At 37.4% G+C, this 23,715-nt stretch overlaps 1 protein-coding gene and 1 pseudogene across 5 annotated transcripts in view; one reads left to right on the top strand and one right to left on the bottom strand.

The window, feature by feature from the left end:
- IRF2 (interferon regulatory factor 2) overlaps nt 1–23,715 on the bottom strand; it is a 182,905-nt gene that overhangs the window by 86,318 nt on the left and 72,872 nt on the right. The window lies entirely within an intron of this gene.
- Nucleotides 13,406–13,561, top strand: LOC110222622 (large ribosomal subunit protein eL39 pseudogene; annotated as a pseudogene).

Below are 23,715 nucleotides of genomic sequence, written 5' to 3'. Positions count from 1 at the left end.
TTTCAGATGCAGCTCAAAGAATATTTGATAAAGATACTATAGTTTTTCAGTCAGGTCATTTAGACTCAGCATCACAGATTTAAAGCTAGAAAAGACTTTCGAGGCCACTCTCATTTCATAGTGTAGGAGCCCCAAGGAGGATGTAATTTGCCCAAGGTTGCACGTGTAATAATAAAAATGAGAGGTGTGATTTGAACTCAGGTTCCCTGATTCCAGAACCAGTATTCTTTCAAGTGTACCACAATGTCTCCTCCTCATGTAATTAGTCAAAAGGGGAAAAATCTTTATAAACCTAAAGGAAAAAAGAGGAAAATAGTTCTCAAATTTTATCCCACTCATACCTCTAGAAGATCCTATTCTTCTGAAGGCCTATAGAAGAAGTCCCTTTCCATTTCAAAGTAACGACATTTTTCTCTTAAAAAAGTTATATGTAGGCATTATGAGTGTCTCTCTACAACCTTAGAACCAAAGAATGTTCCAATGGGAAGAACCCTTAATGATCATTTAAAACCATTCTGATTTACACTTGACAAAACACTTTCCTCACAACAAATCTATGAGATACAAGGTAAAAATATTATTAACCTCATTATTAAATGGATGAGCAAAGTGAATATGAGAAAGGTGGAGTGACATAGTCACACAGGTAATAAATGTTGGGGGGAGGGAACTCAAACTCAGGTTGTCTGGCTTCATGTTTCCATTTTACAGGTGAGCAAACTGGAATGCAGAGAGGTAAAAATGATTACACCAAGCATCACCTAAGCTAGTGGCAAAGTCAGGAAAAGAATCTTGGTTACTGAAAAATGTACTGAAAAAATTTTGCTCTTTCCAAATGTACCTTTCTTGCCTTCTCAGAACCATCTTGTGTTTGACATTCTGGGATGAGGATATAAGCTATTTTTACTCCCCAACACACTAGGGTCTGCTTGACCATACGCCAGGATTACTCTTGAGGGGAGTACTATTTTAGGCAGTACTGGTTAGATGGAGGGTGTGTCTCAATTCTCTTCTAGAGTTTGACAATTGCATATCACCACATGGCTTGTGAAAAATATGCATGTACATGTAAAAGCTGATCGAGTGTTTCTGAGCTGGGTCATCACGAGAAAAAACTCTTCCTAAAATGTTCTTCCAAGCTATGAACTGATCCAATCATTCTGGAAAGCAATTTGGAATTATGATAAGAAAGTTACTAAACCATCCCATACCCTTTGAGCCAGATTCCACTCCCCAAAGAGGCCAACAATAAAAAAGAAAGGCTTTATATACACCAAAATATTTATAACAGCTCTTTTTGTAGCAAAAAAAAAAGCCCAAAAAGCTAGAGACAAAGTAGGTACCCTCTAATAAGGGAATGGCTGAGCAAGCTATATTATATGAATGTAATGGAAGATCACTATGCCATAAGACATGATGAACACAGAGAAGCATGAAAAACATATGAACTGATATAAAAAGTAAACAGAACCAGGAAAACAATACATATAATGATTATAACAATGTAACAATCACAGAAGAAAAAATGATTGAAACAGAATGCTATGAAGTAAGCAAGTATGTCTCCTTTTCCTACTTATTATTTAATAGTTCTACAAATGCTAGCAATAAAAACATTAAGACAAAAGAAAAAGCAAATACATCAATACAGGAAAAGAGGAAAGAAAACTATCCTTTTTGCTGATTACATGATGACGTACTTAGAAAAAATCTAAGTGATCAGCAAACTAAAAAAACAATATTGCTTCAGCAAATTTGCAGACTGAAAAATAAATACACAAAATCAACATCATTTATGTATAGTAATAACAAAATGCAGGCATCAATAATAGAATGGAAAGTGCCATTCAAAATAACTATTAATTGCATAAAATATTTGGAAATCAATCTACCAAAGCATACTCAAAACCTGTATAGATACAATTACAAGTGATTCTTTAAAAAAATAAGAACTTAAAATGCCAGGGAAATATTCTGTGCTTATGACTGGCTCATGACAATACAATAAAAATAACAATACCAGAAAAATCAATTTATAGATTTCATGCTATGTCAACCAAATTACCAAGAGGATACTATATAGTGCTAGATAAAAGAATTTTTTTTAAAGCATTTAGAGGTGAAAAACATCTAGAATATCAAGGAAAATAACAACTAAAAGCAAGAATAAGGGAATAGCACCACCAGAGAGAAAACTATATTATAATGCAGCAATAATCAAAACAATTTGGTACTTGTTAAAAATGAAAAGTAGATCAATGGAATACATTAAACAAAAGAAGAATTTAATTCAATAACTCAGTGTTCAATAAATCCAAAATTATAAATTACCTAGAAAAGAATTTCCTATCTGAGAAGAACTAGAAAAACTGGCAGAAATTAGCTTAGCACCATATTGTACATAATATTCCACAATAAATTCAAAATGGATAACCATCTGAATATTAAATACCATACCATAAAAATTAGAAAATAAACAAATTATACACCTTTTGCAGGTATGGATAAGGAATGAATTCTTAACCAATAAGGAAGAAGAAGTAAAATGGATAATTTTGAAATTACATGAAATTGAGAAGTTTTTGCACAAACAAAATTAATGTATCTAGGAAAAGAAAAAAACTAGTTAATGGAGGGGGTGTTATATCAAATATCACTAATAAGTATTTAACATCCAAGACAACTAACAGAAAGAGACAATACGGGGGCAGGTAGGTGGCACACTAGATAGAGCCCTGGAGACAGGAGGACCTGAGTTCAAATGTGACCTCAGACACTTGATACTAGCTGTGTGACCCTGGGCAAGTCACTTAACCCCATTGCCTAGCAAAAAAATAAAAAGAAAAGAAAAGAAATACACATTACCAAAAGCAGTCAAAGGACATGATCAAATAAATAGTTCTCAAAAGAACGACACACTGTTAACAACTGTTTAAAAGAATGTACCAAATCATTAATAATAGTAGAAATGCAAATACGTGATTTGATAATTGAGACTTCTCTATCACTGTACTAACCACTGTAAGGTGAAATTATCAATCTTTTGAAATACTGAAGTACTATTACAGACATCTAAGTGATTGCAGAAAGGATCCAACTCTTGGAACTTCTGTATAAAAACAGAAATTCTCTGAGAAATGGAATCCTCCTACATGGACCATTAGGGATTCTCCATTAATGCTAGAATATACGAATGATTTCCAGACTTGTTCAGACAGTTGTCTCCTTATGCAAGAAAGGTCCTGTGTTATAGCAGAGAGAACGCCGGAGCCCTGGGTTCCTAGCCCACTTCTAACACTAGGTGTGTGATTATGGGCAAGTCAATCACTTAATACCTCTAAACCTCATCTTTCTTACCTATAACATGGGAACAAGGGTACTCACATTACTTTTTGAGGAAAGTGCTTGGTGAACCTTAAAAAGTGTTATAGAAAGGTGAGTTCTTCTTCTTAAGACTGTAAAGAACCTAGAAGAAGAGGCATCCAGGATGTAGGAGTGTGAGTTGGCCTGGAGACCAGAACACCTGAGCTCAGGTCTCTCCTCTGATACATACTGCGTGTAAGATCAATGCCTCAGGTGACTCCCTATGGCGAAATAGCTGAGCAGGGGCTTATCTTGTATAAATGGAGTGTTCCCAATACAAATTAAATCAGAGATTCCATTCAAGGAGGGGAAAAAAGAAAAAAGAAAAGAGCCTAGGACGAGCTGAAAGGAAAAACATTGTACGAAGAGAAAACAGGGCATTTCGCCTATCCTTTTGGCTTCTCTATCCTTATTCACTTAGTATTACTTATGTACCTAAGTAACCCATAAGGTGGGGTTGGGGGGAGGGGTGTCTAGGAGGGACACAAGAGAAAGTAAATGAGGTGGCTAGAACTAGGGCACAAAGAGGAAATCACATGACCTAAGTGTTCTATTGAAGAAAACAAACACACACATTCCTTGCTAGGGATCATTGCAATTCAGGACAATTCCAACTGCAAAGATAAACAGTCAGTCCTAAGTTTTCAATGCTAAGCTAATGTTGACAAAGGAAGAGCAATCTCAGCCCAATAGCTAAAGGTCCCCTCCCCCAAAACTGTGGGAGGTTACTTTAGGTGACAGACTGACGGTCAGGTATACTGGAAAGATCTGGGGATTTGTAGGTAAGAGACCCGGGTTTGAATCCTGCCTCAGCTAGAACCCTTACTGGCTTTGGGATCGTGAGCAGATCATAAGCACAACTCCGAGTTTCAGTTTGGTTTTTTTTTTCATTTGTAAAATGTGGCGAACCACACTTTATTACTTCACATCGTTGCTGTTCAGAGGAAAGTGTAAATCTTATGAAAAACACTCTAGAAATGTTGCTTAAGCTAAATCGGTCAGGGCCACCCCAGAAAATTCAGGTCGGATGGTCACGGTATCTTTTTAAATCATCAGAGCAGCCAAAAACCCTAATAAAGATCTTAAGCTGAATTAAGAGACGCAGAGTGCACGGAGCGAAGATTAGAATCTCCATGGTATAGGAAGCAGCCCTTGCCCTTGAGAAGCTTATGATCAGACAACAAATAATAAATGGAGTGTTTCCAATAAAAATTAAATCAGAGATCCCATTCAAGAAGTGGGGGGGGAGAAAGGAGGAAAAAAAGAGCCTAGGATCAGTTGGAAAAAAATAATATATAAATAATAAATAAACAATAAATAAAATTTTAAAATACTGCAAAGAGAAAATAGGCCATTTTGCCTATGCTTTTGGCTCCTCCATCCTTACTGGCTTAGTGGTAGTACTTACGGTACCTAAGTAATACATAGAGTGGGGTTGGGGGGAAGAAGTGTCTACTGAAGAAGGAAATGCAAATAGTATTTGAAGAGGGGAGGGCCCAGATATCAGATCAACCCTGTGGCAAAGATGCTCTACTCATAAGACCACCACTCCTGCTGAAGTGACAATGACCTCTTTCCTAGACTACTCTAAGAACTTCCTAACTGGTCTCCCTGCCTCAAATCTCTTCCCGTCTCCAATCTATGCAAAATTGAGGAGGCAGGAGAGATAGATGCCCACTCTATGTCATTACCATAGTACAAACTCTTATCAAATCCAGCCTGGCCTATTACAACAGTGACCTTTTGATCTCTTCTCTCTTCCCTAGCCCATCCTCATTGACTGTGTCATTACCCTGCTCAAAAACCTCCAGAGCTTCCCTATTGCTCTAGAGAAAAATAACAAAACTGCCCCAAAATACAAACTCCTCAGCCTGGAATTCTAAGCCTTCAATAATTTGAATCCGGCCTGTCTTTCCTGGCATATTTCACATACATGAAGGGAATCATGCATGTTAGAGCCATGCTGGCCTACTAGCCTTAACTAGACTCAGCATTCTATCTTCCACATTCACATCTTCCTGCAGATTGTCCCCCATGCCCGGAATGCACTCCCAGATCGTTTCTGCCTCCCCCAACCCTTAGCTTTGTTCACGGTCTAGTTTAAGTACTACTTTGTATCAGAAGTCTTTCTTGAAATCTCTAGTTGTTAATTCTCCGTCTCTGTCTCCATCTCTCTGTCTCCATCTCTGTCTCTTTCTCTTTCTGCCTCTCTCATATGTTGGGAAAGATATTCCTCTTCGAGAAGGAAGGACAAACAACAATCATACCCTTGCCTGAAGGTGCTCTGCCCAAAGGAATGTAAATTTTAATCACTGAAACCAATTTGCTTTTACCCTTAAAGACCTCAACTTAAAGCCAAATCACTCTGGTTCTCATTGACTGGCGAATAGTAGGTCACAGGCCAAGCACCACTTGGTCATTGTTTGGGCCTGATTGGCTGAGAGTGAGTGTAGATAGCAACTGTCTCTGCTTTGGTCAGACACTCTGAGGGTCTTTCCCTCCCAGATCGATATTTTTTTTTGACTACACAAAGAGGTCATTCTCTGTCTCATTTCTTACCTAGCCTTAATCACTGAATGGGCATTGCCTCAGACAAACTGAGACCTGGGAAAGACCTTAACTTGAAAAGGCCAAGGACTCCCACTGCATCCAGGGCGATCTCCAGTCTTCCTGATCTATATCTTGCCACTGGACCCAGATGGTTCGGGAGGAGAGAGTGAGGCTGTTATCTTTGCACAGCCCTCCCTTACTTCAATCCAATTCACTTGCAAGTCAAGACATCACCTTCCTGATGTCATGGTACTCTTCAAGAACAAAGAACAAACACCAAAAACGACGACCACTGGGAAGGTCCTTGGTCTAGAAAGATATATTGGAAGCAGACTCTGAGTATCAAATTAAGGTTACAGCTACCCTCCTTGAAAAGAAATCATGATAATATTTAATTAATTACAATCATAATTATAATAATAATAAAATCATAAATATTGTAATTATTAATTAATATTTCAATTTTATTATGAATGCTACTTAAAGAAGCTTGTTGGTGTTATATAGTGTCATATATTATCATTATAATATAATATTATTAAGCTATGTCAGATTGTAGAAGAGGTTCAAGTACCATTCAATAGCCTCATAGCACTAGGATTATGGGATCACAGGATTTAGTTACTCAAAGAAGCTTAAAAGGCAATTTAGCCCAACCCCCTCATTTTAGGGATAAGAGAGTTAAAGCCAAAAGAGGGAAAGTGACTTTTTGAAGGAGGAAGGAAGGAAATGAACATTTATTAAGGGCCTCCTATTCTCATTTGATCCTCACAACAACCCTAGGAGGTAGTGGTTATTATTATCCCCATTTTATAGATGAGAAAATTGAGGCAAACAGAGGTTAAGTGGCTTGTCCATGGTCCCACAGCTAGGAAGCATCTAGGGTCACATTTAAACTCAGATCTTCCTGAGTCTAAGCCCAGGGCTCTATCTACCTAGCTTCCTCTAGATGAGCCAGCTCCAACAGGCAGTAAGTAAACAGAGCTGAAACTTGAACCCAGGGACTCAGTCTCAAAATCTAATGTTCTGACTATTATACCATATTGCCTCTCTTAGTTATTACTTTTTTTCTGAGACAAAATAGAATAATAACAACAACAAACACCAATAATAAAAAGATTCAACCAAGAACTAGAAGGAAGAGCATAATGTGTGAATTGGAAAGATAAAACTGCATAAAATGTGTGACTGTTTGAACACTGTTGATTGGGTTTTTTAAACTTCAGAAACTAACATGTGCTATGGAAACAAAGCATATATTTTTAAGGGTCTAAATTATACATAGTCTGGTAGGTAGCGTGCTAGATTAACATCAGAGGACTTGAGTTCAAATTCCAGTTCCACTACTAATGTTGAAACCATGCTGGGTACACCATTTAACTTATGTGGCCTCAGCTTCCCCAGTGATAAAATAAAGGAGGTGACCTAGATGACCTTAAAGTGACCTTCCAACTCTAAATCCCCCACCCCCAGAAAGGAATCTTTTCAGTTTTTCATTGAATTTTTTTTTTGTCAAGGCAATAAGGGTTAAGTGACTTGCCTAGGGTCACACAGCTTAGTAAGTGTCAAGTGTCTGAGGCCACATTTGAACTCCTCCTAACTTCAGGGCCAGTAATCTACCCACTGTGCCACCTACCTACCCCACAAGCTGTTTTTTAAAAAGTATTTATTCTTGAATTTCTAATCCCATTATGATCACAGTTGAGACTATGCAGGGTAAATGCAACAAAGAGCACTGGATTTGGAGGAAGTCAAAAGCCTAAGGTTTAAATCCTAGCTCTGTTATCATCTGGGTGACTTTAGTCAGAACCTCAGTTTCCTCATCTATAAAATAAGAAGCTTGTACCAGATGACCTCTAATGTCTCTTCCGTCCCCAAATTTTATAATCCTATGAGCCATAGGACAGCAGAAATTATAAATGTGTTAGAAACAGCTCTTAGGACCTGATGCCATTAGATTCTGCAATTCAGCAAGTTCGGAGAGAACAGAACACAAATTCTAAAACAGACGCACTCAAGCACACAGTATATTTTTCAAACACTCTTTCCATAAGGTAGATGGGGGGAAAGAAAGGCACAATTTTTCCCTTAATAAGCATTTCCTCCTAATGATGCTTTTGCAGTGCAGCAAAAACATAGCAGATTTCTTTTTTTCCTTTAAATGCTTTATTGATGCTCTTCTAAAAAATATAATCCTTTTCTAATGATTCTTCTGCTCCTAACAGAACCTTCCTTTATAATAAACATGCAAAATCAAGCAAAACAAACCAACACACTGGCTACATCTGAAAATGCTTTATTCTACACCTTCAACCCATCACCTCCCTGAAGGGAGATGGGAGTCACACTTTACCATTGGTCCTCTAAAGTCACATCCGGTTGTTGTATTGAAAGTCTTTGGCATAAAGTAGAATAAAGTATAATCAATATATTGATTATAATCGCCAGCTTTTTAAAAATTCACCTTATTTTTTTCTTTATTATGGTTGTTGCTCTTCCTGCTTAAAGAGGACCAAAATGACATCACTATGTCAGGATCAGGGTACAGTGTGTCCAACTGTGGCTGATCAGACCAACACAAGCTCAGAAAGTTCTACCACAGGTCACGTACAATTAGTCCATGTGAACATTCGGAGTAGAGATGCCTCTAAATTGACATATCTCATGTTTCTTTTGAGCTACCATGCACATCACATTTCTTTATCATAAGGTACAGTGGGAAAAGTACGTGATGTAAAAACAAAAGTAAATATCCATTTGTAAAAAAACCCTAACAGGTCAGATTTGAAACTGAAAACACTTTACATTATTGTGGTCACTTTAGTTCTGTTTACTTAGTTCCCTGAATCAGCTCATACAAGTTTTCCCAAGTTTCTTGGACTTCAGATAAATCAATCTGGGGGGCAACAATACTGCATTACATTTATACACCACAATCTGTTCAGCCACATTCCATGGGCACCCACTTCTCTTCCAGTTCCAAGGTACTCCAAAAAAAGTGCTACTACACATACTGTTATATATTATGGGTCCTTTACTTCTGTCTTTGACCTCTTTGGGATAGATACCTAATAGTGCTATTGCTGGGTCAAAGATTACATACAGTTTAACAACTTTTTTCTTATAATTTTAATTTTCTTCCAGAACATTTAGACTAATTCACAGCCCCAACAACAGTGGTCTTTCATCCTTCATTTAAAGTGGCAAGCATATTTTAACAGGCTGAACAACAGGCAAAATCTAATAAGATGAAATTTAATAGGGACAAATCTTAATGCCCAGAGCTGGATTCAATAAGTCAAACCCATGGGTATGGGATGGGGAGGCATGGCTAGTCCACAGTTCATTTGAGAAAGAACAAGTTGCTTTGGTGAACTCCAAGCTCTATGTGAATATACAAAAGCTAGGTAGTCACAAAAGCTACTGGCAAATATGAGGAAGGTGAAGGAACAGCAGGGAAAAAATCATTCATAACCGCAATCTCAAAAGTTGCATATTTGTTATTCTCCTGTGAGTATTTTTCACATGCAAAGTGTAGACTTTTAGAAAGACTCCTAAGAAACCTTGTTTGCACAGACTTTCTGAATTGACAACAGAGAGGCTCCATGGACAACTGATTGGCCATTTTACCACACCCTCCCTCAAAGAAAAATGTCTAGTGATAGCAGTACATGCCCCCCATTCAGGGTGCTTCTCACAAAATAATTAGATTTTCCATCAGTTAAGAATGATTGAAATCCCTCTCCTTTGGGTCCATTCATTATATGGGCTCTATCCCCTTTTGATGTTAACTTCTTTTCACCAAACGGCAGACCGAATATTCAAGTAATGGGGAAGAGGAAGGGAGAATTGACATCTTTTAAGTATGTGCCTGGTACTGTGCTATTTGCTTTCACAAATATTATTTCGAGGTGCTATTATTATGCCCATTTTGCAGAAAGGGGGAAAGAAGGGGCTGAACATTTATTAAATGTCACGGACTGTACTAAGCATTTTATGAATATTATTTCAGTTGACCCTCACAACTCTGGGCAATAGGTGCTGTTATGATTTCCTTTTTATTGCCTATTATTACCTTTTCTAGTTGAGGAAAGTAATGCAAACAAAGGTTAAGTGGCTTTCTCAAGGCCACACAGCTAGTAAGTATCTGAGGCCAGATTTGAGCTCAAGTCTTCCTGCCTCCAGGCTCAATCCTCTGTACCACATACCTGCCTATTGGATGGAGTCTTGGGCTAGGGATCAGAAGACCTGAGCTGGGGGCACAGATCAACAATCTTCCATGATATAAACTTCAGCAAGTTTATTAGCCTCATTGTCCTCCATAATAAGAGGAGATGATGTTTGCACTCAAAGGATGATGGTAGGGATCAAATAAATTCATGTCTATAAAGCATTTTGTTAATATAAAGTGCTATCTATGTGACTGGACTATTGTGTGTATAGGTCACACTTATTCAAAATCTGGCCTATAAAAACTCAAGTGATTTCTATAATCTCTCTTAGATCCATTTATTTCTTATAATCATGGCTTATCAAAGACAGTGATGACATAAACAGATAAAACATAAAATCATAACGTCTCCTAAATATAGAAGCTCAAAGTGATTTCATCTAGGACAACCTCTTACTTAAGAAAGAGGGAAACTTGACCAAGATAGAAAGGGGGAGAGCTAAGATTTTTAACTCAGGTATTCTTACTCCTAATCCAGTGCTCTTTCCACTATACAATGAATTAAAAGAAATGGTAAGAAAAAGTTGAATTATTTTTAATATGGTTTCACTGTGGACCTGCTTTTCAGATTCTATTTTTCCTTTCAAGAAGATCTCATTTCAGAGGTATGGCTTATATTTGGAGATCATTAGTGAGTTATTATTATTAAGAGAAAGAAATGGCAAACCACTCCATTATCTTTGCCAAGAAAACACCAAATGGGATCACAAAGAGTTAGACATGATGGAAAACAACTGAGCAACAACAACAAATAATTGTTAATATTAATGTTAAGCAGAAATTCTCCACTCAACATTTCAAGAGCTGTAAAATTCAACTTCAGAAGAGCAGAAAGCCAGGCATTAAATATAGACACTAGAATATAGCCAATATACCTATTTACTATATATTACATCATATTATACTAGATTAGGTTATGTTATATTACATTATATTGGATTGTGTTATGTTTTGTTAAATTATGTTGTATTATATCATATGTTACATTATATTATGTTACATTACATTATGTTAACTTATAAATAGTCACCCAATTAAACTCACTAGGCTCAAGACCTAGTTCCACACAACCACAGGATTTGAGGACAGGTAAGTGGGCTGTCGGACAGTGGTATAGAGGAAGGGTACCTCTAGGCAGTCACTTGAACACAGGTCCAAGAGCTTTCTTCATACCAGCTGTGCAGCAACCCAGATCAAGCTGACTTGGTCTTGCTGTGGTCTTCAAGATTGGAAATGTCCTGTGACAATGGGCCCACATCTGAAACCAAAGGTTTTGGCAAGAAGTGGGCTACCCTCCAATCATGGTATCAAATAGTTACTGGCCATTCTATACCAATTCGTTGCCTGACAGCCCTCTTCCAAAAGGAGTGAATAAGAGGCACTTGAGAGCACTAAGTTTAGAACCAATGGGAGTCTCCTCCCTTCCTGATGCTCTTCTCTATAGAATGGAAGCTCCTTCAAGGCAGGGACTGTTTAATTTTTAACTTTGTATCCTTATTGCCACAGAGTAGATATAGATAGTAAATACTTGATGATGAATTGATTGATCTGCTTCCTCAAATGAAGAAATGATGGCAATATAAAAGAAGAAAATGTGTACCAAGAAGATGGGGGGGAGGGAAGAGGACAGGTAGAAATCAAGAAATAAATATTAATAAATCTAAGTTATTTTACTTAAATCTAGTTGTGGGGGCCCCTCCTGACCCTGGTAACTAAGAGTGGTAGAGTTCTTTGTTAGCACATCTTTGTCTCAGATACACTAGGCAATCTACCCAATGCTTAGTCAAGTTCTATACACTTAGAAATCAGCCAATAAATGTGACCATCTGATGAGAGATGCTATCCAAATTGTTACTTTAACAACTGCCAGTCTCTAGAAGGAAAACAAGCTTCAAATGGGTGAACAACAGAGTACATCATGTGGACTTCATTCTATTTGAATGTTCTGATCAAAACCTGGGTTCCCTCATCCTGACTTAGTTAACAGAATAATTTTTTTCAGAACCATGGCAAGACTGAAAATTAAAGCATTGAGTGATAACAGCTTCTAACAGACACAAGAGGGGGAAAAAAAGGAACAGAAAGTGATACTATGGTCTCTTTGACAAGGTTAGTTTTAGAAAGAAGTTTTCATCCTACAGACCTAAGCACCCATTATTAGTATTTTTGGGTTAAAATTAATTTTGTTCTGAGAAAGGGAAAAAAAACCTACTCTGATTTACATTGATTTCCACAAGGAACAGTAACCACCTGGATAGTAACTTGCTGAAGGCACAGAAATAACTTAAAAAGAGTCCAAGACACAGGATTATATAATTCATATTTCCCCTGCCAACAGAACTCCCTTCAACTATTTTTAGAAAATATGTATTAGGTCTCAGCAATTTCCAAATGGTAACCGGAAGCCTAATGGGGCAACTGTGACATGTCACCATACATCCTCTTTTCCTTGAGCCCTGGTCTTATTTTGTCTATCTCTGTATATCCATGTTTATTTCTCGTGAGAGCACCTAAGGATCTGGAAGGCAGATATTTCTTCACCTTTGTGTTTATAATCATAGTAAATAAATTAACATATATAAGGCTTCAAACCTTAAAGCATTATATAAATGCTAGCCATTGATGCTGTTATAACAAATTCGATTTATTGTAAACATACTTATAATTATTACTACAATATTATTATTGTCATTACTACTAATTATGAATTGTTGGTACCTGTCTGATTCTTCGCCCTCCACCACCTTCCACTTACTACTACCTCCATCTAAGGTCACATCTAAGAACCAGCTTTGGAGCTGGAAGGCATGTGGTACTTCCTCTTCCCAAATCCCCAATCTCACACCTCTCTGCTTTGTCCCTCCCTTTCATTTAACTTATTTGCCTTGCATAATCTGTTGAAGAAACAGACAGACTGTTTTCTTATCAAAAAGGCAGCTCCAAAAAATTTATTAACAAAACAAGGGAAAACTAATCACAATGATGCATTTACTCTTGACTTTCTAGAAAGCAGACAATGTGGAAAGAGCAAAGGGCTAGGAGTCAGAATCAAGCCATGGTTGCCATTGGCTTTGAGTCACTAAGGTACCATCTAGCTTTAATATTCTATATTCCTGTGCTCTTAGAGTTCAAAATAAAGAAAAGTATGATCCCTAATAAGAAGGTAGATCACAATGCTGAGAAGACTGTTAGTAAATGCAGCTATATTTTTTTTTGCCCATCCAGCCATCATGATGAAAGCTTGGCTATCATCTTATAATCATGTCCTTTCACAAGACAGTGAAAATGAAGGGGTTCCTGGCCAAGAAATGGAAGCAGAATTGTCCCATTCCTCAATGGATTTGAATGAAAACAGGTCATAAGATCAGATACAGCTCAAAGAGGGGACACTGAAGAAGGACCAAGCTGGAATTATAAAGAATGGCCAGGAAGAGAGCCAAGATGGTGAAAATAAAGGCAGGGACTCACTCAAGCTCTCCTAAATTCCCCTTCAAACAACTTCAAAATAATGATTTAAATTAAATTCTGAAGCTGTAGAACTGAAAAAGGATAGCATGAAACAATTTTCCAGCCCAAAATAACTTAGAAGGTTGGCAAAAAAGGGCTGTCTCATTAGGGTGAAAATGGGGTGCAGTCCAGTACAGGCCCTGCCCTGGCAAGCCAGCAGAAGACCTTAGAGTCAATTGAATCAGCAGCAGCTTTTGGAGTTCTCAGCCCACAGAAGGTGTGGGAACCAGACAGCTGGTCAGAAAGAGATTACTGGGGACCATTGACTGGCATTGGGTACAGGCCACTGTTGTATTACCCATATAAGGTTCTAGGTCACAGTCCCAGGGCAAGGAAAAGAAATAGTACACTAGTGCTTATAGCCCCAGGAGAGCTGGGACTCTGATCATAGTTCCAAGACAGAAAAGAGTACTTGTAGACTCTCACAGACCAGAGCACAGGCCAGGAGATCAGTGACCACATCTACCCTTAGATCACACTACCTTGGAAAAATTAAAAACCTGTAGGTCCCCTGAACTAGTTCTGAAATCAGCAGCACAAAAAACCTGAAGTTTGGGACAATGTCTCCTCCACTCCAGGAGCTGAATCCAATTTTAACATAAAGTTGAAAGTCAAGAAATGGGCTGGAAAATGAGCAAACAATGACAAAAAAAGAACTCAACCATAGAAAGCTATTATGGTGACAGGGAATAGTAAAACACAAAATCAGAAGAAAACAACAAACTTAAAACAGTTACATCCAAAGCCTCATTGAAAAATGTGAATTGGTCTCAGCACCCCAAAAAAAATTCTAGAAAATCTCAAAAAGGATTTTAAAAATCAAATAAGAGAGGTAGAGGAAAAATTGGAGAGGGGGAATAAGAGTGATACAAGAAAATAATGAAAAAAGAATCACAACAGCTTGGTAATAGAGGCACAAAAAAAATGCTGATGAAAATAATATCTTAAAATACGGAATAGGATAAATGATAAAAAGAGGTTAAAAAAAACCCACTGAAGAGAAGTCCTTTAAAAGTAGCACTGGCCAAATGGAAAAAGAGATACTAAAAAATTCAATGATGAAAACGATTCCTTAAAAAATTAGAATTGAGCAAATGGAAGCTAATGGTTCCATGAGACATCAAGAAACAATAAAAGAAAGTCAAATGAATGAAAAAATAAAAGAAAATGTGAAATATCTCATTGGAAAAACACCTGACATGGAAAATAGACACAGGAGAGATAATTCAAGAATTGCTGAACTACCTGAGAGCCATGATTAAAAAAAAAAACACCTAGATACATTTCAAGGAATTATCAAGGAAAACTGCCTTGATATCCTAAAACCACAGGGTAAAACAGAAATTGAAAGAATCTACCAATCACCTCTGAAGAGAGACCCCAAAATGAAAATTCCCAGGAATATTTTAGCCAAATTCCAGAGTTCCCAGTTCAAAAGGATAAGATTGCAAGCAGCTAGAAAAAAAAATTCAAGTATCATGGAACCACAGTAAGAATAACACGAGATTTAGCAGAGGTCTTGGAATATGATATTCCAGAAAGAAAAAGAGCTAGGATTACAACCAAGAATCACCTATCCAGAAAAACTGAGTTAATTCTTCAGGGGGAAAAAGAACATTCAATGAAATAGAGGACTTTGAAGCATTTCTGATTAAAAGACTAGAGCTGAATAGAAAATTTGACTTTCAAATACAAGTCTCAAGAGAAGCAAAAAAAGGTAAAGAGAAAAGAGAAATCACAAGGGATTAAATAAGGTTAAACTGTTAAATAAAATTAAGCGGTAGAGAAGAGGGATGCACTGGAAGAAGAGGGAAGGGAGAGGTAGAAAGAAGTGAATTACCTCGTACAAAAGATGCAAAAAAGAGCTTTTAAAGTGGAGGGGAAGATGGGGGAGTAGTGACCAACAATTGAACCTTACTGTCATGGGAACTGGCTCAAAGAGGGTATAACATAAACACTCAGTTCAGTGGAGAAATCTACCTTGCCCTACAAGGAAGTAGGAAGGGAAGGGCACAAAAGAAGGTGGGATGGTGCTAGAAGGGAAGGTAGATTGGGGGAGGCAGTAATCAGAAGCAAAACACTTTTAAGAAGGGATGGGGAAAAGGAGAGACAAAGAATGATAAATGGTGGGGAGGGAATAGGATGGAGGGAAATAAATAGTAATCATAACTGTGAAAAAAATTTATAACTAGTTTTTCTGATAAAGATATCCTTTCTCAAATATACAGAGAATTGAGTCAAATTTAGAAGAATACAAGTCATTCCCCAGTTGATAAATAGTCAAAGGATATGAACAGGCAGTTTTCATACAACATAATCAAAGCTATCTATAGTCATAAAAAAAGTTCTAAATCACTATTCATTAGAGAAATACAAATTAAAACAACTCTGAGGTGCCACCTCACACATATCAGATTGGCTAATATGACAGAAAAGAAAAATGACAAATGTTGGAAGGGATATGGAAAAATTGGGTCACTAATGCACTGTTCATAGAGTTGTGAACAGGCCCAGTCTTTCTGGAGAGCAATTTGGAACTATGCCCAAAGGGCTGTAAGACTGTGCGTACCCTTTGACCCAGCAATACCACTACTAGTTCTGTATCCCAAAGAGATTTTTAAAAAAGAAAGAAAGAAAAGGACCCATATATTCAAAAATATTTAGAGAAGCTTTTTTTGTGGTGGCAAAGAATTGGAACTTGAGAGGATGCCCATCAATTGGGGAATGGCTAAACAAATTATGGTATATGGTTCTGATGGAATATTATTGTGCCATAAGAAATGAAGAGCAAGATGCTTTCAGAAAAACTGCAAAGACTTACACAAACTGATAAAAAGTGAAGTGAGCAGAACCAGTAGAATGTTCACAGTAATAGCAATAGTGTACAATGATCAACTGTGAATGACTTAGCTATTATCAGCAATACAACAATCTAAGACAGTTCCAAAAGAATGACAAAAATTGCTGTCCACCTTCAGAGAAAGAATTGATGGAGTCTGAATGCAAACTGAAGCATACTTTTTTAACTTTATTTATTTTTCTTGGACTTTGTTTGGTCTGTTTTCTTTCACAACATGACTCATATGGAAATATGTTTTGCATGACTGCACATGTATGACCTGTATCAAATTATTCACCTTCTTAATGAGGGGAGAGGAAAGGAAGGGAGAGAAAAAAAAAATTGGAACTCAAAAATTTTAAAAAATAAATGTTAAAACTTATTTTTACATATCATTGGAAAAAAAATTTTAATTTTTTTTGAAATGACCAGCAGTATGAAAGACATTCTACACCATATCCAAGCCACCCCCCTACTATGCTATCTATCCATCCATCCATCCACCCATCCATCTATCACCCCATTAATCACACTATTGCCCCTAGTAAGAAATAAATAATACTACTGCCCTCCCATTTTGGAATCTGTCGGCTAAGGTGCAAATATTTTTTTAAATTACTTTTGAATTTGTTCTCGCCCTTAAATGTTTTCACAAATTGCATTCATGTGTTCAGTAATATGTATGTCTACGATATATCTTAAATTACTGTTATCTGCATCTCTGTGTTACATCTACATGTTTGAGGTTGTGCTTAAGAGGCAGAGATCATAATGAAACAAGTAACTCTACTTCTTTCAATAAGAACTAAGTTCAAGCCCTGCCTCTAACAAGCAGCCACAATCATTTGCTTTGTTTTGTGTTATGAGGAGTTAGAAGAGACCACCTACCTCACAGGGTTGTTGTGGGGATCTAAGATTTGCAAGCCTTCACTGTAAGCCTCTAGCACTGCTAATCAGGAACTGTCTCAGCCAGATTATGTACAGCTGACTGTGCTAATTTATCAACCTCACAGTCAGAAAAATAAGGTGTGTCCCCCCCCTGCTTATTTCACAACAATAAGCCCATCTTCATCCCTTTGTTGGGAGGTTGTAATCAAATATTGGCAATTTAAGTTTTTGGTTATTTGTGGGTTTGGGAAAATCCAACCTTGTAGGAATTAGACCTGGTTCAGGTGAATGGCTTCACAATTTTCTGAAGATGCAATTCCGTTAATAAAGGACTTCTACCAAAAAAAAAGTGCAACTGACACAGGTTCACTCCTAGCATCTGCCTTGCATGAAACACCACCTAGAATAAGACAGCTGTCATGTTACCGCCTCTTCTAGGCCAGGGGTTCTCACCCTTTTTTGTCTAATGAACCCCTCCGGCACTCTCATAAAGCCTATGGACCCATTCTCAGAATAACATTTTCAAATCAAATAAAATACACAAGTTTACAAAGGGAACAAATTATACTGAAATACAAGTATCAAAATATTCAAAAACAACAGACTCCTAGTTGAGAATCTCTGTTTTAAGCATTTATAGTCAACTGCTGATTGTGATTTCTACAGTAAGACTTCACAATAGCTTGAATGCTTTCAAATCAAAATTCCTAACCTTAGCATCAAGTATATAATGAAAACTATTCAAGGGGAGGTTGGAGATGTAGGACGTGCTACAAAGAGGAGAGAGTTCCAAGTAGAAAGGCTAGACTATGCATGAGAGAGATTGGATTATGACCTTAGGGTCAGTAAAATATGAGGTTGGATAAGATGGCTTCTGAGGTTTTTTCCATCTCTAGGAACTTCTAACTTTAAGATTCTATGGTTCTCTGTGTTTCTGGAAAGAGTCTTGGGTGTTAATCAAATTGAAGCAAGATGTAACTTCCCACTGAGAGTTCTCCAGAGATGAATCTATGGGAAATAGCTCCAAAGTCCAGACCTTGCTGTTCTTCCTGTTTTCTGAGCAGGAATAAAATGTTTGTCCCCATCTCTGGAAGCAGATGAGTCTCTATAAGGACACTCTACAACAGGGGTTCTTGGCTTGCGGTCCACGAACTTTAAAAATTTTTGTTTTGATCAAATTTATTTCAACATACTAGGCTTCCTTTGTAATCCCATGTATTTTACTGCAAGCATTTAAAAACATAATTCCAAGAAGAGGTTCATAATTTCACCAGACTGCCAAAAGGATCCATGCTACAAAAACTTGTTAAGTGTCACTGTTGTCCAGGGAATTCAGAATTTTGTGTAAGGGTGAAACCAGGGCAGGAAAAGGAAGCAGAGGACAACATGTATGTCACACAAGAACTCATAAAACTGGATGCTATAAAAAGGAATAAGTTTCCCTTTTCCCGGGAACCTTTCAAGATGAGGCCCAGTGACTCTCTGTAATGGAGAAAACATCTGTACATTAAGAGAGAGACTGGATTCCATGACTGAGTAGGCCAATGCTTAGGAACACACCATGTATGTAGTACACACAGTATGAGCTTGACAAATATTTGTTGAATGAATGAATATAAAGAAAGGAATAGCAGAGGAAGCCAGCATTGGCTGAACTTCAGAATTTGCAAACCTTTAGAGATATCCTCACTCCTCCCGGCTCCTTGAACTCACAGACCATCCCAGCATTTATCTTTATATCCTGCAGAGTACCTGGCACCCTGCCTAACATTTAGGAGGGCCAAAAAAATGTGTTGAGTGAATAACTGGCACTGAAGCAATGGTGTCCAACTTGAATAGAAATAGGAGATGCAATAGGAAGCATAGGGTGTTGGATACCTCTGCATGAGAGCACTCAGACAGGCAGAATGACCAAATCTTAATTACAGTTTCTGGACCGCAGGGTCAAAAGTGATGCTTAAGGTGAAGCTCCATATCCACATGACCACATTCTATAAAGCAAAAAACAAGACCTATAATGTAAGAAAAACTATATTGTTTTGTTTTCAGGGGGAAAAAATAATCTTTTGCCTTGAAATCGAGTCCTACAGCCAAAGGATGACTGGGATAGGGCATCTGAAGGAGGTATGAGGGTGAGGACCTCTATCTACCCCCAAGGCAGCATTAGAGAATTACTTACCAAGGCAAGAATAAAGGAGCTCACTACCTTATTGGAAAGGCTTTGGACTCCAGCACAGATCAAGATCTTATGAAAAAGGTCTGGGACTGAAGGCTGAAGACTTGAATTTTTGTTACGTAGTTATCTGAGAAACTGAACTTTCCAATGAACTAAAGATGAATGAAAAAGGCTCAGGAAATCCGGTCTCAGACACACGACACTTAGCTGCATGACCCTGGGCAAGTCACTTAACCCCAACTGCCTCACCAAAAAAGCAAAAAAAAAAAAAGAGGCTCAGAAATCAGATAAGCCATATGACGGTCCTGTGCCTTGGTCTCTTCATTTATAAAACAGGAATCAGGTCTGGACTACCTTCTTTACACAGTGAAAGAAAAAAAATTAATAATGAAATGAGAACATAGATTTTTAAATGCTCTGACAGTTAAAAGCCCCCTATCAGGAGGCCCAAAGCTGAATCAGATAGGCTAAAAAAAAAAAAAACTTCACCCGGCTGACAAGTTTCCTACAAACTGAAATTTCTCTGTGGTAGGTAGACACAAACACCAGACTCATCATTCAGATAACTGGGACAACCCCATTTTACAGCTATACCTTGTTATGCCACTGTGGTCTTAGAGACTCAGCCTCCACTTCTCACTGTTCCATTAAAAGTTTATTAAATTTGTTCTTCTATCAGGGAATACTTCCTGAGATTCCACAACATTATGGCTAAATGCTGATAGAAAGTATTCCATTTGAGAATTTAATTCCAATGAATTAAATTGACAAGAAAGGTCCTTACTATTTTAAACGGAAATTTCCTTGGCTTTAGTTTTTGACCTATTATATATGCCTTATTTGTTTTAGGCAATAGTAATTTATAGAAATGCCTCTTAAAAACATAACTAGAGAGAGTGAATTGCTTCAATATTTGTATAGGATAATAGGATCATACATTTAGAACTGGAAGGGACCTCAGAGGTCATGAACTCCAACCCTATCACCATGTGAGTGTCAGGGGAGGAGGAAACTGAGTCTCAGAGGAGGGGACTTGCCCAAGGTCATACAGGTAATAAGTGACAGAGGCAGGATTTGAACCCCATTTTTCTGACTAGAGAGTCAATGCTTTTCCTACTGTGATCTCTTCTGCTGGCACTCATCCCAATAAAGGAGGCTGTAACTCATTCAGGCATGTCTGTCCATTCTGTTTCTCAATTCTCATTCATGTTTTTCCATAAATAGTCCATTGAGGTTCTTACTAATGCTCCCATCAGGGTTTTTAATATGTTATGGATGCCATCCATTATCCCTCACTCTCCAGGTATAATTCACCCTCCTCCTTGCTAAACATAGCTTCAATGCATATAAGTGATGAGATCAAGGACCTTTCTTACATCTAGCACACATCTTTTATTTTCCCTTATTTCATCTGCACTTTTTTCTTCAATGTCCTCATTTTCTTCTCCTCTGCCTCCTTCTCCCTTTTTTTTTTTTGAGACTGTGTTTCCCTATCTTACTCAAGCTGATATATTAACACAACAGGCAGCCCATCAGACTTCAAGCTATCATCTGGGCAACAGGAATTTTTTATCCACATGGCTCTTCCTGAGCTGATTGTCGGGCTGATTAGCTCTGATTTAGGAGAGGCCTGTAGCACTCCAGAACTCAACCCAAAAGCACAATGCTCATTGCAAAAAGAGGCATCAGGAGGACTCCTTTACTGTGATCCTTCTTTCATTTGGATAGTGCTGGAGATGCCTTCCATGATGCCAATGAACACTTTGAATAAACTAAAAAAATAAAAATAACCAAACTCGGCTCAGAGCCCACAAAAATATTCAGCAGACACTACAAAGCTAAAACAAAAATTTCAAAGAAAAAATTTTAATGACATGCTGGAATATTTAAAGACATATGCCAACAGGAATTTAAAGGTGGGGGAGTTTGGGGGGAGAGGGGAAGGAGAACCATAGGTGTTCAGACTTTTAGTTCAGCACAAACCATGTGCCACACAAAAGATTTAAGTTATGACCAGCAATGATTATGAAGTCGAACAAGATGAATATCTCTGTTCTCCAAACACAGTGAGTGGAAAGTCTATGTAATTCCACTCCTATCATAATGGATCTCTAATCCTATCACTCTTTCTTTGTGCCTTCCAAACATGGAAAAATATACCTTATTATGTCACTAAAGCCAAATATATGTATATATGTCTGTGTTAAACAGGAAAAGCCAAGTGAAGAACTGAGGAAATCATTTGAATAACCCAGCTCAAAAATGCCCAGACAATTTATTTGTATTTGCTGCCTATATTCACTAAAAATAGCAGTTCAGCAACCTATTTCACTGTGAACATGCAGAAGTCCTAAAAGATATTTACTTGGTTTTTATTTTTAATTATCATAATTCAGTTGTTGAATTATGCTACCCAATTTAATTTTAATAAAATCTTCAATAAAGTTATAAGATACTGGTAAAAGAAGTGGGAAGATGAGCAATCCCAGTGAATTCATTCCGTTTAGCCAAATAATCCAGAGACTGATGGTCTCCAACTCTGATAATGGAGCTACCTATTGCAGTGATTCTGGTGCAGGATGTGCATGACCAGTCCACTCTTTGGAGTAGAAGACTTCAGAGAATCATAGAAAAAACAAAAATCTGAAGGAATCTCAGAAATTATTTAACCTTGGTACAAACCATGAATTTCCCCTATTTGATCCCTGACAACTGGGTGGTCATCTGGCTTCTCTTCCAACACCTAAAGTAACATTTTGTTAAATCTATTCCCTTTTAGGACAGCTATAATTTTTAGGAAGCCCTTTATATTGAGACTACATCTGCTTCCCTGAAGTTTCCACTTGGTCAGTTCTCATTATGCCCACAGAAAAAAAAAAAACAGAGGATAAATCAATCCCTTTTCCACATGATAAGCTTTCAAATATTTGAAGTCAGCTATTATACTCCTACCTTTTCTTTTATAACACGGTCTTTGGATTCACATCTTTCCAGATAATTGAGACTTGCTTGGAATTTAACATTGGTATCCAAATTATTACAAACCTTCCCCCTTCTGTGTCATTAACAAAAACACAAGGTATAATGACAGATTCCCATAGAACTATTCGACTTCTTCTCAATCTAAATAGATTCTAGATAGATTGAGTTATAATTCATCTCATATCTCCACATCAGTCTAACAAGCCTGTCCAAAAAGAAATGAGATTGAATGGTTCTAACTTATTCTTATGATACCTATGATAATGCCCAGTGATCACTGATTCCCTTTCAAATTGTTCAAAAAACATCATTCTAATAAGCTATGCTAGAATTTTGCCTGGGATAAGCAACAAAGCTCACTGTTTATAGTTTAGAGAATTTGTGTTCTTCTTCTTTGATGGTAGAAATAAATAGAGGCCCAACTCTTTTCAGTCTTTAGCTTTTTATCACTACGCAGGAATATATTAATCTTTAATACCTTTTTTATCTCTATATCCCTAAAGAATCTTATATAAGCATCTTTTCTTCCATCACAAAATCATAGAATTTTCAAGGAAGAAGAGGGCTAAGCCAGTTACAAGGTATAGGCAAGTCTTTGCTTATTTTACTCAAAGTATCTGGTGAACCTCTGAGTCATTCTCATTGAATAAGTCCCAGTGGCATCAACTAACAATATCCATAAGTATTGACTCTCTGATATGATAGCATCTTGATGAGTCATCCATTCACACTTTATGCAAATACTGGCAGATGGGGTTTTCTGTACTCCAACAGCCTTCTCAAAGCTCCTTGTCCTTTTCACCCTCATCTTTGTTCTGTATTAGATTTCTTGCCTGAATTATACAGATTATTCCTCTACCACGCAATTCACTTTACTTATCACCACTGTCTTAAAAGAATAAAACAAGATAAAGCAACTACTTATAATAGTGTTGCTTTTGTTCCCTGTTCTTCCTCTATATTGTAAACTGCTGACTGTCATTCTCAAATATAAATCTGGATCTTTGCAAAGGCACCAGTACCACCCAAATGCTAGGTACTGCTGAGGATTAATAGGTACCTTTCCCCTTCTATCAAATCTTACAGGTGAGCTGAGCATTTGAAACTTTGAAATGCCTTCCTTGGGCCAATAATTTTTAAAATGTATTTACAGACAAGTATTTTTAAAAAAGGCCTCCA

Source organism: Phascolarctos cinereus, unplaced genomic scaffold, assembly GCF_003287225.1.
Source record: "Phascolarctos cinereus isolate Bilbo 61053 unplaced genomic scaffold, phaCin_HiC Scaffold_9;HRSCAF=440, whole genome shotgun sequence".
In the NCBI taxonomy this organism is placed as follows: Eukaryota; Metazoa; Chordata; class Mammalia; order Diprotodontia; family Phascolarctidae; genus Phascolarctos; species Phascolarctos cinereus.
This window is presented reverse-complemented; position numbering and strand designations above follow the sequence as displayed.